The sequence below is a fragment of the Ischnura elegans genome, chromosome 9 (genome assembly GCF_921293095.1).
Source record: "Ischnura elegans chromosome 9, ioIscEleg1.1, whole genome shotgun sequence".
NCBI classification, from domain to species: Eukaryota; Metazoa; Arthropoda; class Insecta; order Odonata; family Coenagrionidae; genus Ischnura; species Ischnura elegans.
Genome location: NC_060254.1, coordinates 86,584,565 through 86,597,476, shown reverse-complemented (window position 1 = coordinate 86,597,476; position 12,912 = coordinate 86,584,565). Strand labels below are relative to the sequence as shown.

At 39.2% G+C, this 12,912-nt stretch overlaps 1 protein-coding gene across 1 annotated transcript in view; it reads right to left on the bottom strand.

Moving 5' to 3' along the window:
• The window catches only part of LOC124164983 (trithorax group protein osa), a gene marked incomplete at its 3' end in the record, with an annotated part of 410,999 nt that overhangs the window by 173,913 nt on the left and 224,174 nt on the right, over positions 1 to 12,912 (bottom strand). The window lies entirely within an intron of this gene.

The window sequence follows — 12,912 nt, the reverse complement described above, 5'->3', positions numbered from 1 at the left end:
TTAAATTTTTTTAAAAATCTTAAAACTACTCTCCTGAAAAATTAGGAAAATGGAAATAGTGTCCTTTACCTCCGAGGTACAGAATTATACCACGCAGTTATTGTTACAATATCCTAGAGACAGTAGTTGATTGTTTTTCTATGTTTAACAATGGATAATAAAGGAATAGTTATGGCAGCAATTAAAGGAATCTGACATGAACTAATGCTCTCTATTGCAAGACAAAAATGAAATCTTTCGTTCGCATTCAAACAAAAATAGGTACTGCGGGTAGAGGTGGGTAAATCAAACCAGCACGTGAATCGTAAATGTAAAAGCTGGAAAAATAAATACAAAGGTATTGATAATTTAAAAGTTTATGGTACAACACCGCAGAAAATCCTCTAATCATTGTCCTCATTTCCACTGTGTTCGTTAAACCTAGTCTATTTCACAAAATAAATTGTGAATGTTTAACGTAACATTTAAATTAATATTCCGAAACAACTATTAGATTTCGAAGGCGAGCAATAAAATCCAGAGCAGAACAAAATATTCGAGCGGTGACAGTAATGTATTGAATCGTCTTTTTTCTCACTTCATTTGCTATCAAAGCTATTGCTTCACCACAAAATAATGGTGGCGCATGCACCCCTTGTATCCATAAAAGCGAATTACATGTCTTCCAGTTTCTTATGGGCTGAAATCAATACAAGGTTATCAAATTCGTGACCCAAGAAAGGTTCCATATGGACCTGAACACACTTCCCCAGAATTAAAGTTGAGCACTATGTATGTAAAATAACCAATACTAATACATTTCATCTCCCTCAGTCTTGTATCTCAGACAATGGTTAGGTGTGCGGAACCAGACAATTATCCTTATATTTATTACATTTTGCTTTCCGTATTTTTCAAAGTGATAATAATGACTGAGCAAAATACGTAAGAAGTTTCCATTTGTAATTTTTATCAACTATCAATATTAACCAATAATCAGATTTAGTTAAGTATCATATCCACCCAACTAGTCGTATTTTTTATTTTTACTGACACATTACCTGTTTAAACCTACGCTAACATATACTCAAAATATCTAAAGTAGACTTTTGTTAGCATTTAAATGTATTTATAACACGAAAAACTGACTCACAGATAACGCTGAACTAATAAGATCAGATCAGAAATGTTGAAAAATGTCCTATTCACTGAAAGGTTTATTGATTTACAGTATTTCATTGAATAAATGCGTTATACCAAGAAATTACCTATTTCATCCCTCAGTGATTCAACCTTAGGGTTATTTTGAATAGGTGAAGGTACAGCTCTCCCCGGACTAAGGTACAGGCGTGTAGATTTCACACAACCAGAGTAGTTGGGTCATTTCATTTCCCCTGGCCAATCGGTACTTTGAGGATTATAATTGATATGCAAACAAAATTTTTAATACGGTTATCACTTCGTTCGTTTTGCTTTGTGTATTACGGAGCCTCATTCATTAAATTTCAAATTAATAACTTTTCTATTAAAATAAATAGAATATTTCGCACACTTTTTGTGTCTTGCTTTCAATCTCAAGTATAAGAAGATCGTTTGCCTGTCAGTCCCTTGTGCCCATCCCCCCCCGGAAAAAATTCCTGGATCCGCCCTTGCCCATGATAATTCCGGTAATGCATACGGAACGTTTCGAATTCGCACCATTGTTCTCGGCTGAGAAAATAATTGTGGTGCATTACTTCCTGGGTAACCCTAATAGAAATGCACTCCATAAATCACTCATACAGGGATCCGGTAGTCTGAAAAATTCACGCCAACGTAGGGATTTGAATCCGGACCCACAGGGTGGATAGCCAACTCTTTAACAACCACACCGACCGGATCTTCTTAAGACCGTTTTACACGGGGCACGTACTTGCGCAATCTGACGTATGTACGAAGGCGCAGTCAAAATTGCGTCGTGTAAAGCGGTGAATTGCTAGAACACATGCGAGAATGCGTGGACGTGAGATGGCAAAATAGCCCGTTCTAATTTTGTTCATGCATTCGCGCAATTCCACACCATTTTAGAAATTAATGCAGCTCTAATCTGCACAATTCCGTGCCCCGTGTAAAACGGCCTTTAAACTAAATACTCGGTCAAGCTTGAGGCCATACCCCCTTCCAGAGCGAGCAAGTAAAAAAATAATGAAATGGCAATAAAGATACAAAATGCGCAAACAGTACTTACGTGCCAAGCTGGAAGTAACTGAAGACGCGTGTCAATTGAGCGGATGAGATTTTATGGCGAATGATATGTAGTCGTGCGTGAGGGAGTCCATGAAAAGTTGCGTGCGGATGCAGCGTGACCATCAGATATATCGAAACATAAACAGCGATATATTCGAGGGAAAGCAAGGTCTCAAATGGGACGAAAGAGCACAAGGTGGTGATTTCATTCATTACGGGCGAAAATGGCAAAAATATAATAAACAAGGTGCATTCCGATATTAAAACATTTCAGAGGGAAGGGAAATGTGATCACAAGATTTTCACTTATCGATGTTGTTTGGTATCGATGTACCACGGTTAATGATACCGCCACAAATACGCACTTGAACTTCGATCAATCACTTCCCTGAAGAATTTGAGATCATTCAGCACGCAAATTGGTCATAAAATATAAGAAAAAACGAAAGTATTATAGGTGTATTTTACTTTTAACGACCTCATTTCAAGGGAGATAAATTTTTGTACCAGTGAACTATATGACTGTTTACGATTAGCTGAGAAAAATAAGCATGCTAATGCAATGAAACGTTCATTGAACTCATTTCCTGTGTCCTTGTACACATTTCTATTCATATACCAATACCTACAGTCACAAGTTGCAAGTTTACCTTCATTAATTTTAAAGGAATAAATATAGTATAGGATATAAACTTTCTGTCAAATAATATGGAAAAGTTAGTGATTGACTCTTATGCGTATTTACTTTCCAGAAGCAAAAAAGACGATAACAACACGAAGTATCCCAAAAGCTTTACGGCACATCCATTCACTCTTACAGTATTTAAAGGTGTTCCCAGCGGCTCTTCTAAAGATCCAAGCATTAACCACATCAGTTATAAATGCACCATCCCATGATCTATATCTTTAAGTATTCATTTATATACAATACCTCAGAACTTAAATTTGATTTCACAAATAGAGCTATCAAGCTCAAGATATCCGGACATCCCTCTAATGAGAAAATGTTCCATAAAATTAAGATAGTAACCCAACATGAGCAATTTCACCTTTTATATATTTGCCACGACAGGGTGAACACGAGAAGTAAAGTTATTGCAATACGAAACAAGACGGTGCAAACTGAAAATGCATTAAGTATCTCATTCATATTTATATCTTCACCTGAATTATCATTATCCTCACCTGCCATAGCTTTAAGTCCCGTCACCATTCTATGGAGGTAAAACTTAATAATCTTTAGAAGAACCGCAAATAAATTCCTCAAGGGTCATTCCATTTGTAAGAGTACATTATTATGATAAAACGGGACAAAATCATTAAAATAGTAGGCACGCACTAAACAGACTTTAATATCCCAGGGTGACTTATGAATCGATTTGAAAAAAAAATTAAGCTTGGGAAAACTTAATGAATACCCTTAATTATTCACCACGTCTCTTCCCACATTTTCTTCAGCCTTAATAAACGCAATTAAAAAAGGGTATCCTTTCCGGGGTGTCCAGAAAAAGGGTGGGACCCCTTACAAAGCGGTGGGGAACGCGTAAAAAAAAATATGGCACTCCTATTGTATCCACGCCCTAGGACGTTTAATCAAGAGGCGCTCATCCCTCAAAGGGTTATTTTTTTAATTAAAATAACCACTCACCATTAAGATAATGCGGGTCGCAGCGAGGGAGGAGGGGGTTGAGGGACAGACGGAAGGAGGGTTTTTGAAAAATATTCCAGTAGCCCTTGCGCATCCATTTGAAGGGGGACACAATACGTCAAAGGAGAGTGTGGCCCTCGGAAAGTAATGGTAGGGATACGTGCGCTGTATTTGAACGAAAGCACAAAACACAAACACACAAACACAATGCTTCATTGGCTATAAAACTTTAACAGTATACAGTTCAGCGTTGATAAACGGATTTTTCTGATCAAGTTAAGCAATACCAAGAAAAATATGGCGAACGTATCAATATATCCGTTCTTTCATTAAATATTGCAGATTTATGGTAGAACCATAAATGCAGCATAAGATTACATTAGGAGTACCAATATTTGAAACTTTAAAGCGATATTTTTCCTTCATGGGTAACAAAAATGCGACAAATGAATGAAAAATGAAAGAAGATAGTTTGAAGACTTTTTTCTCTCAACATCAACACTAAATTGACCGATGAATTATGAATAATGCATATACCATCTTTTATTAGTTCTACAATGAAAACTAAAAGTGCAACAGTTCCAACTTTAATGTGCAAGTAGAGATATTGCAATGGTCTGCAGAAACGTCTCCTGCCCTTTAGTGTATCCCCTCAAGAAAATGCATAACTCACACGTGACTGATAATTTTCCCTGACACATTAGTTGTCCAAAAACTCATCCTTATATTTTAGGGTGTAATAAAGCAAGAACTCGCTCACATTAATATGCACAATTGAATTGCTTAGTTAAAATGTAAAAAAAATAAAATCAAGTATGAATTTTTTTTCCTTGACCTCCCCAAGTATTAAATTTCCATGCTTGTTTTTACAAAGATTAATGCTCATAAAGGTCTATGTGCCTTGAAAATATCGAGATTATTGCATTCCGTTATGAACAAGTGATAAGAAAGGAAAAATGGCAACACTCTCCAGTTCGACCGATATTTTTTCAGCACGTATTACTTTCTTGAAGGCAAAGCTGTTATCTAGAAATTTCCAGGGCGCACTGAATATGCCATTACCAACCTTTGCCTGTGCCTCAAATTTTAAAGTATTACAACAGCATTATCTCAGATGCATTAATGATAAATATAATAAAATGATAAAATATTTCCACTTAAAATCCTGATGAATGTTAACAGGAATTCACTATACATACGAATGAACTCAATTTTTTTTCCGGTGAGATCTCGAATAACAGCATATTGAATGATACAGAAAGATATCGTACTTAACAAACTCTTTCCTCTCTCCGTTGACCTCGCCTCTGTCTCCACATTTTGCTTCCTCTCCAATTCTCACTCTTTTTGTCAAACGGGAATGTTAATTATTAATTCCATCCCATGCTTTCGCTGTAAAAACGCTCATAAATATCTCACGGCCCTCCGCCAGCGTAACGATCTCTCTTGGGCGAGGCTCGGCTTGTGTCTCCGACCGCAACGCCACGAAGAAATAACATGGGTTTGTTTTTTACCCCGCAATTCATCTCAGAGTGCTGCGGTGTTTTCAACTCATTGAAATGACTCTAAATGACGATATTAAGCTTAAGTAATTGTTTCTTCTCGGTTGATGGCGACAAAATCGGAAGGATAAACAACTCCCTCTAATTTGCGAGTTTCAAATGCTCCTTTCTCTCAACCTGCTGTGTTCTTCGAAGTCCTGAATACTAATGCTAGGATTATTCACGCTTACTTGTACATAGGAGTCGGATATCCGATATTTCGGCATGGGAATGATATTCACAAACCCTGGTTTACACGCTGGAGTTGATTCAGATAGCAGTCGATAACGATATTAGGCTCGACTCGAACATGCAGAGAGTGGTAAAATCTTCTACGGTTTTGCACCTGGTAAGGCTGTATAAGGCCTACTTTTCGATGAGAAACTCCCTCAATACATCAGGGTTAATACTTCATCAAGAAACCCGAGAAGATTTTATCAATAGTATTCGTCGGGAAAGTTTACGATCTTTTATCATGTTGCGAGTGATTGCGGAGCAATTCTCCCTTGGCAAGGCATTTCCTACTTAAATGACAGTCTGCAATGGCATCGACGATGACTTCGATTGCTTCAGCAGTCAATTTTGGCGTGTATATTACGCTTCGTCAAATTTTGAAAATTATTAGCAGATCGCATCGTTCTGAGGCGATAATGACTTTTTATAACACTATCAACTTGTCTTTCCCACATACCTCTCTACATTGAATGCCAACACTCACATTAGAAACAAAATGGTCTTCTCCGTCATCCAACTCCTTTCTTAACTCAAATAATTCGTCCACAAACCAATTAAATGCGCTCAGAAACGAAGGCAGTTGCAAGTGGGGAGGATAAAGGGGTTGACACCCCCCCCCTTCTGAAACTTTGGAATGATGGGTGAATAAATCATATAATTCTTCTTCCAAAAGCCCTCCGAAAAACTATCTTTATTATTGTGAAAATTCATCTATCATTTTTTCATACTAATCCTTTCTTCGCCTTTCTTTTACTGCAAAGTAAAAAATTACAAAATAAGAGTAAAGATTAATCAATGGGAGATTTTCCTACGGTCACTGATTGATCTCTTTTCCCACATGAAATCTGAAATCACAATAACACAACGAGCCTCAACTCGCGGTCTACTTTCTTAGCACGACTACAACAATATACGACCGCGTCCGTGCTCAATGCACTTAAAACTCTGGAATGAACAGTGACACTAAATAGAGGGCGATTGAAATATATGTCGTCCTCACAAGGGTCAATGCTCCTGACCATGACAATGAGCACTCGCCACAAAACGCAACCCATTGTTGGCCGAAGCGAGCCGAGCGGTCAAGCCCGAAAAGACCCGATCGAGCGGAACATTTTCCAATGGCCCAGAAGAGTTTTAGCCAGGGTATTCAGGACCGCATCCCTTCCGATAGAACCAACTCCACCTTCCCTGTCCCTTACGATTGCTACTGGCTGGCGTGATGAACTGGTAAGGGACGAGAAGAATCCCCGGCACGCGAACTCATGGGAGGACAACAGGAAAGGACAACAAGCGGTCAGCCATACTCCGGACGCACCTAGAAAGACCAGAAAGGGACCGGTGTCCCTTCCACGTCTCTTATTAAGGGCACGAAAGCTAATATATACCCATTACACAGGGTGAGGTCTATTATACCCCGGAGTGGGATCAGCACGAGCAGGAAGATAGCTCCGACAACTTAACCCCCGAAGTTGCCGTCTGACGGGCTAGGGCACTAAGCGGAGATGGATTTTTGGAGAGTTTTCGACGGGTCATTGGAGGTGTATTAGGCATCCTCCAACCCCCTCGGACGACGTGAAGTGCGGAAGCAAGCTGTTTTGGAGGAAGGGTGAGAGGGTGGGGGTATTAGGGAGGTGTTATGGATCGAGTCCGTCACCGTCGGTTGGGCCAGACGGTAGCGGGCACGGCGAGGGGGACCGCCGGTACCATTAATTCTCCCCGGCATCACTCCCTCCTATACAAGGACCCCCCAAAAACCCCGCAGGGTCAATTACATGTATCGACTGGTATTGATGCCTCTCCGCAAGACTTAGAGGTACACAAGAGTTCAATGAGGATTGTCGATACCTCAACTGCAAAAACGCTCAGCAATGCTCAACAATCTCCCACCGAATCGCCCGCTCATCTAGTAGCCCAACAATACGAATCCGCTCAGCTGGTAGTAGCCGAAGCATAAACGCTCACCCCCGAAGCTTGGGGAATATTTGTTGCTACTAGATTCGGTGGGCGATTGTTTATCGTTTTTGCAGTGGAGGTATCGTTGTCTTACCAATCTTCCTTTTCGATTACCTACTGAAATCTGGGTACCTATTGTTTTCCTACCTTTTGCCCATTGCTTGTTCTATTAGAATAAATCGAAAATGCGGTGCTTTGAATAGTGACCCTCATTTTAAGTCGCAAGAATAATTTTACTAGCGATATAAATACCAAATAATTATGAATGGTTATCGTATTTTTAACGCGGGTCAATTACTTGTATACACTGGTATTGATCGACTCATAGGCACACAGGAGTTGAATGAGCACTGCCCTACCCTTATTCTTTTCATGTCGCCTACTGAAATCTGTGAACATATGCTTTTTCAGGTAAAATAAATCGAAACTGCGGGGCATTGAGTAGTGACCATCAATCTAAGTCACATAAATTATTTCGGTAGCGGTATAAATACCAAATAATTAGAAATGGTCATCGGATCAATGTCGAACTATCGCCTCGATTGTCGATGGGCCTACTTCACTCGATACAATTGGAATGGCAATCACTGTGCCCTCCTAGGCCGTTGGAAAGTACCTTTATTAGCGATATACATACCAAGTAACTGTAAATGGTTATCACATTTTCAATACGGGTCAATTACTCGCATCGACTGGTACTGATGCCCCTCCACGCAACTATTATGCACACAGGGTCTCAATAAGGACTGCTCTACCCTTCTTCCTTTTCGGTCACCTAATGAAATTTGTGTACCTATGCTTGTTCTGATAGAAGAAATCGAAACCGCGGTGCATTAAATAGTGTTACTTTGCGAAAGTCCCATGGATAATTTTAATACCGATTTAAATACTAAACAGTTGTAAATTGCCATCAGATTTTCAAATCCGAACTGTCTCCTCCATTGTCGATGGCACTGGACTCAATGCAACAAAATGACTGCCACCGTTCCCCCTCGGACGACAGGTATAAATATAAACGATAAAATAAGCTAAATTGAAGAGGAATCGAATTATTTATTCAAGCGCAGAAGCAGTTGACAAGGATAAAAATAATTTATTATCCAGATTGCAATCAATTCGAATTATATAAATTGATAAAAAGTTTTTACTAGGTATTTCTTCCCCATATATAGAGCGTAATAAACAGAGGTCATTCTTTAAATAGATGAATGCTCAATTACTTGGCTAAACTATCGAGGAGTATCGATTCCATTGCCTTGAGTTCAGTAGCTTATGCTTGCACAGTGGTTAAATTAAAATTATTTTCATTTCGGATATATTCCCAAAGACACTGAGTGTAAACTAATATAATGTCTAAATATATGAATAAATTAAATTTCTTCTTGCCCTAGGGTGGGTACACAGAAACTCTTCGTTACATAGGAAAAGTAAACGGAAAATAAAAGGAAGGAACTTACGGGGAATAATTACTTCGAATTTTCGATGGGACGCAACCCGTCTTTCTCAAGTGAGAAGAGGAAGAAAAGTGAGGGCAGAAGGAAGGGTGCGAAGGAGAGGTTAAAGATGGAGGGAGGAAAAACGGTAAGGAGTTCCATCAATAAATATGAATTATGCACTCGATAAAATTGAATATAAAATGCATGCATTTTCATGCGAACTGAGATTGTGATATTTTAGTACGAAAATATTAAATTAAATTAAATCAGCAAATTCCTGCGAGTTTGTTACGTAAAAAGCGTCCCTTTGTTTTGAATACTTACTCGTTGCATGTCAGACCCACGATGCACGATAAGTTACCGCACAAGAAACATCTTTAAGAAGGTAGGAAATGAAATTCCCTATCAGCCGCAGCAATCAGTCCGACTGAAGTCAACTAAAGCTCAAACAAAACGGAAGATCTACGACATTAACTGCGGACGACTTTATTACTCCGAATTCATTCGACTAGGGAACGCAACAAATATATCGCCAGATCTGCGCCAACAACTCTGGTCAGAACAAAAGGGTTAAGCCAGAAAGGGACATATTCTGAAGGAAATGGAACTGCAATGACAAAAGGGATAAAGTGGATAAGAGGATTTAAGAGGACTGTTATTGGAGGTGGAGCGTGCACGGAAGATTTATTTGCAGGGGAAAGAGGAAAGGGTTGAACAGGAGGCGAACATGACCCGGGTCACATGCTTGTGGGGCTAATAAAACCAAGCCCCAAACCGGAAAGGGTGCCCGAAAAATCATTGGCAATTCTAGCTAATTAAGCACTTCCTATGTTATTTTCATGGGTGGAATTTTTAAAATGAATAATGAAACTCATAACAAGGAGTACCTAAATGATTTAAAGCAAAAACAATTCTCAATTGAAAAGTTTGACCCCAATGATAAAAATTATGCTCGAAAATTGCATCTAATACTTCAGATGAACGAAATCTTTCCTTACAGAAGCTTACAGAAATTAATGTGGATAGCATGACTGAAGTCTTATTACTGGTGGCCTAAAAACAGAAATAAGAATTTGTAGAGCTGCAATTTCATTAGTCTATTTAAGAATTATGTTTCGCCTGATACTACTTAAATTTACTACTTTTTGCCTGAAACTCACATATGAAACAAATGCAATAAAAACTTTTGATAGCCAAGCTTTCTGATGAAAAAATGTTTACAAAATACGTCGCCAACGGAAACACTTATTTCTTGAGGATTTTGAATGATGATAGAAAACATACTATTTGCAGAGGACTGATCTAATTTGTTGATATCGTCATTAGAGTGGAAGATCAGGGTAAAATACCCACAGTATTCATATCTCGACACGGTAAAGCGATAACTTCCGTTAAATTTCTGGCATTTTAATGTACTTATAGCCCATATATACATAAAGGATAGGACAGGATGATTTTTTACTATCTGCATATTTCTAACTGAAATTGACAGATATTGCATTACCTACTGCACCTAGACTCATTGGCATTATTTTGAGAACGTCTTGTGTCCATATTTCCCGTTATTTCAGGCACTAAATATTTTTGACAAGAACTTTTAATGCTATTAGCTGAACTATAAACTATTAACTTAATTCTCATTTTGAACTAAAAAGAAGAGAAATATGGCTTATTACTAATAATTAACGAGCAATATCGATTCCTTAAAAATTCATTATGGCAATTAGGCTGAAATTCTATATTTGGCTAGCCGTATTTTTTTTGTATTTATACCTTTAGTTAATTGCTTGTTAAATCCTTATTTTCCCACATTTCGCCGCTGTGACAAAAAATCTGCGGCACTCAAAAACTATAGGCAAATAAACGTTAACAAGAAGTAAAATTATCAGTCAATTGCAAAAACTGTTGTGTTCCAAATTTGTTACAGGGCCTGCTAAGTAACTGTGGCATTAAAATATTATTAAACTGATTAAATGAATGAAATCATCTTTTTGCGGAGGGATCTAAATCTACATACTACCACGTAAGTCGCCTAAAAAGGAATGTAGCAGGGGGTGTCATGACACCAGCCGTTTATATATTAAAAAAATGCTCTAACGATAGCATTTATAAAAGTTCTTTATAACGCTTAACAACATATCGACTGATTAAAAAGATATCGAACTGCCCAAAAATTTTATTTTAACTGCTCACAAAAGTTTCGATTGCTACACAATCATCATCAGGAACCTTATGACGATTGTGTAGCAATCGAAACACATGTGGTGAGCTGTTAAAATAAAAGCAGTGGGCAGTACGGTATCTTTGTTTATCAGTCGAGAAAATAAATGTGAATGGAAGTAGGATAAGGTAGGAAAAATAGGTTCCGTTCCACAAAGGACTTGAGATGACACTGCTGCATGAAATAGAGAATGGAGCGGAGGGGTAGGAGTGTATGGCGTCCTGATGACTTCTGCCGCTGGAGACTTCAACGAGCGAGACAAAGGAACGCGGCGGGCGACGGGCGTTGGAATCCCCGGTGCATGTCGGCGCTGCCGTCGGGGGCGAGGCGACACAAGTGCGCGCTCATGGGAAAGGCGAACAGACGCCAGACATACACCCCGGAGGCCCATCCGGTTCCACTGCAATGCATGCACGTCCCTTATGTACACATAACACGTGTACATGCGAGAGTACACGTCGGCGCATACGTAACAGAAGACAATTGCCGTTGTGAAGCTGGGAGGGGGAAGACTGCGTTGGCGGCAGAGCGCCATTGTGTGGCCGGGTGGGGTCGCAGTGCGCCGGTGCAGTGGTGGGAGCGGCGCAGATGGGTGCGGGAGGGGGGAATAGAATGCAGGGAGAGAGGGAGGGTGCCGTTTTGCCGCGTCTGCGCCGCTCCTTTGAACGGCAGGGAGAACGAGAAGCAAGAGAAGTTCGCCGCTCTATAACGATTGCCCCAGTACAACTCAATGTTGCTTCGAATTAACATCAAAAATGTAAACATTTTCACAGTGGCGTAGCCATAAGGGGTTCTCTGGGTTACAACTGGGTTTTCCCTCCCTTTAGCCTATATTATTTTTTATATATTATATACGATATTTCATTGAGTAATCGTACATGCACAATAATTATTTAATCATTCCATTTGACAAAAGTATTGTTTTTGAGTCCTAAAAATCACGTTTTCAACATCAAAATTCCATCAATTTTCCGGGGGAGGACCCCTGGAACCCCCTATACCCTGGAGTGCTTTGCATAAAAGGGCACTGAAATCTCCAGTAAACTCCCCATTTCGAAATCCTTGCTACGCTACTGCATTTTCAGGTCTATTTAGGAATAATGTAAACTACGTGTTCTTATGTGTTGTAATGTTTAATGGCGAAATATGTTGTTGCAACAATAACTATGATTCAGTAGAAAATTTTCACATTTTTATCATGAGAAGTCTTGAAATTTAATTTCTTCCAGAAGAAGCTCTGGGTTAGCAAGGGTTAAGTTAGGTACATCATAAAAAGCTCTCCGGACTGTACCGTGTCAGGATTTGAAATGCTGTCGACGTTTTGCGAACAAATTGGCTATCGCCTCCGGCCTTTCACTCTATCTGACTGTAAAATACCTTAAGACCTGGTTACACGATACATCAACCCGTACGAGTAAATGCATAAATGTATGAACGCGAGAATGAACGCCAAAATGCACTGTGTAACCACCCAACTTGAAAGAACGCATGTACGGAAAATAGAACCTGTTCTAATTTATGTGATGCATTCGCACATGTTCCGTTCCGGTTCACCAAAATCATTCATGCGATCAGAAATTAACTTGTACGTCTTAATGTATCGTGTAACAAGGCCCTTGGATATTATAATTATCAGCCATGAAAGCGATGTTCGATGAACGAGTTTCGTAATAC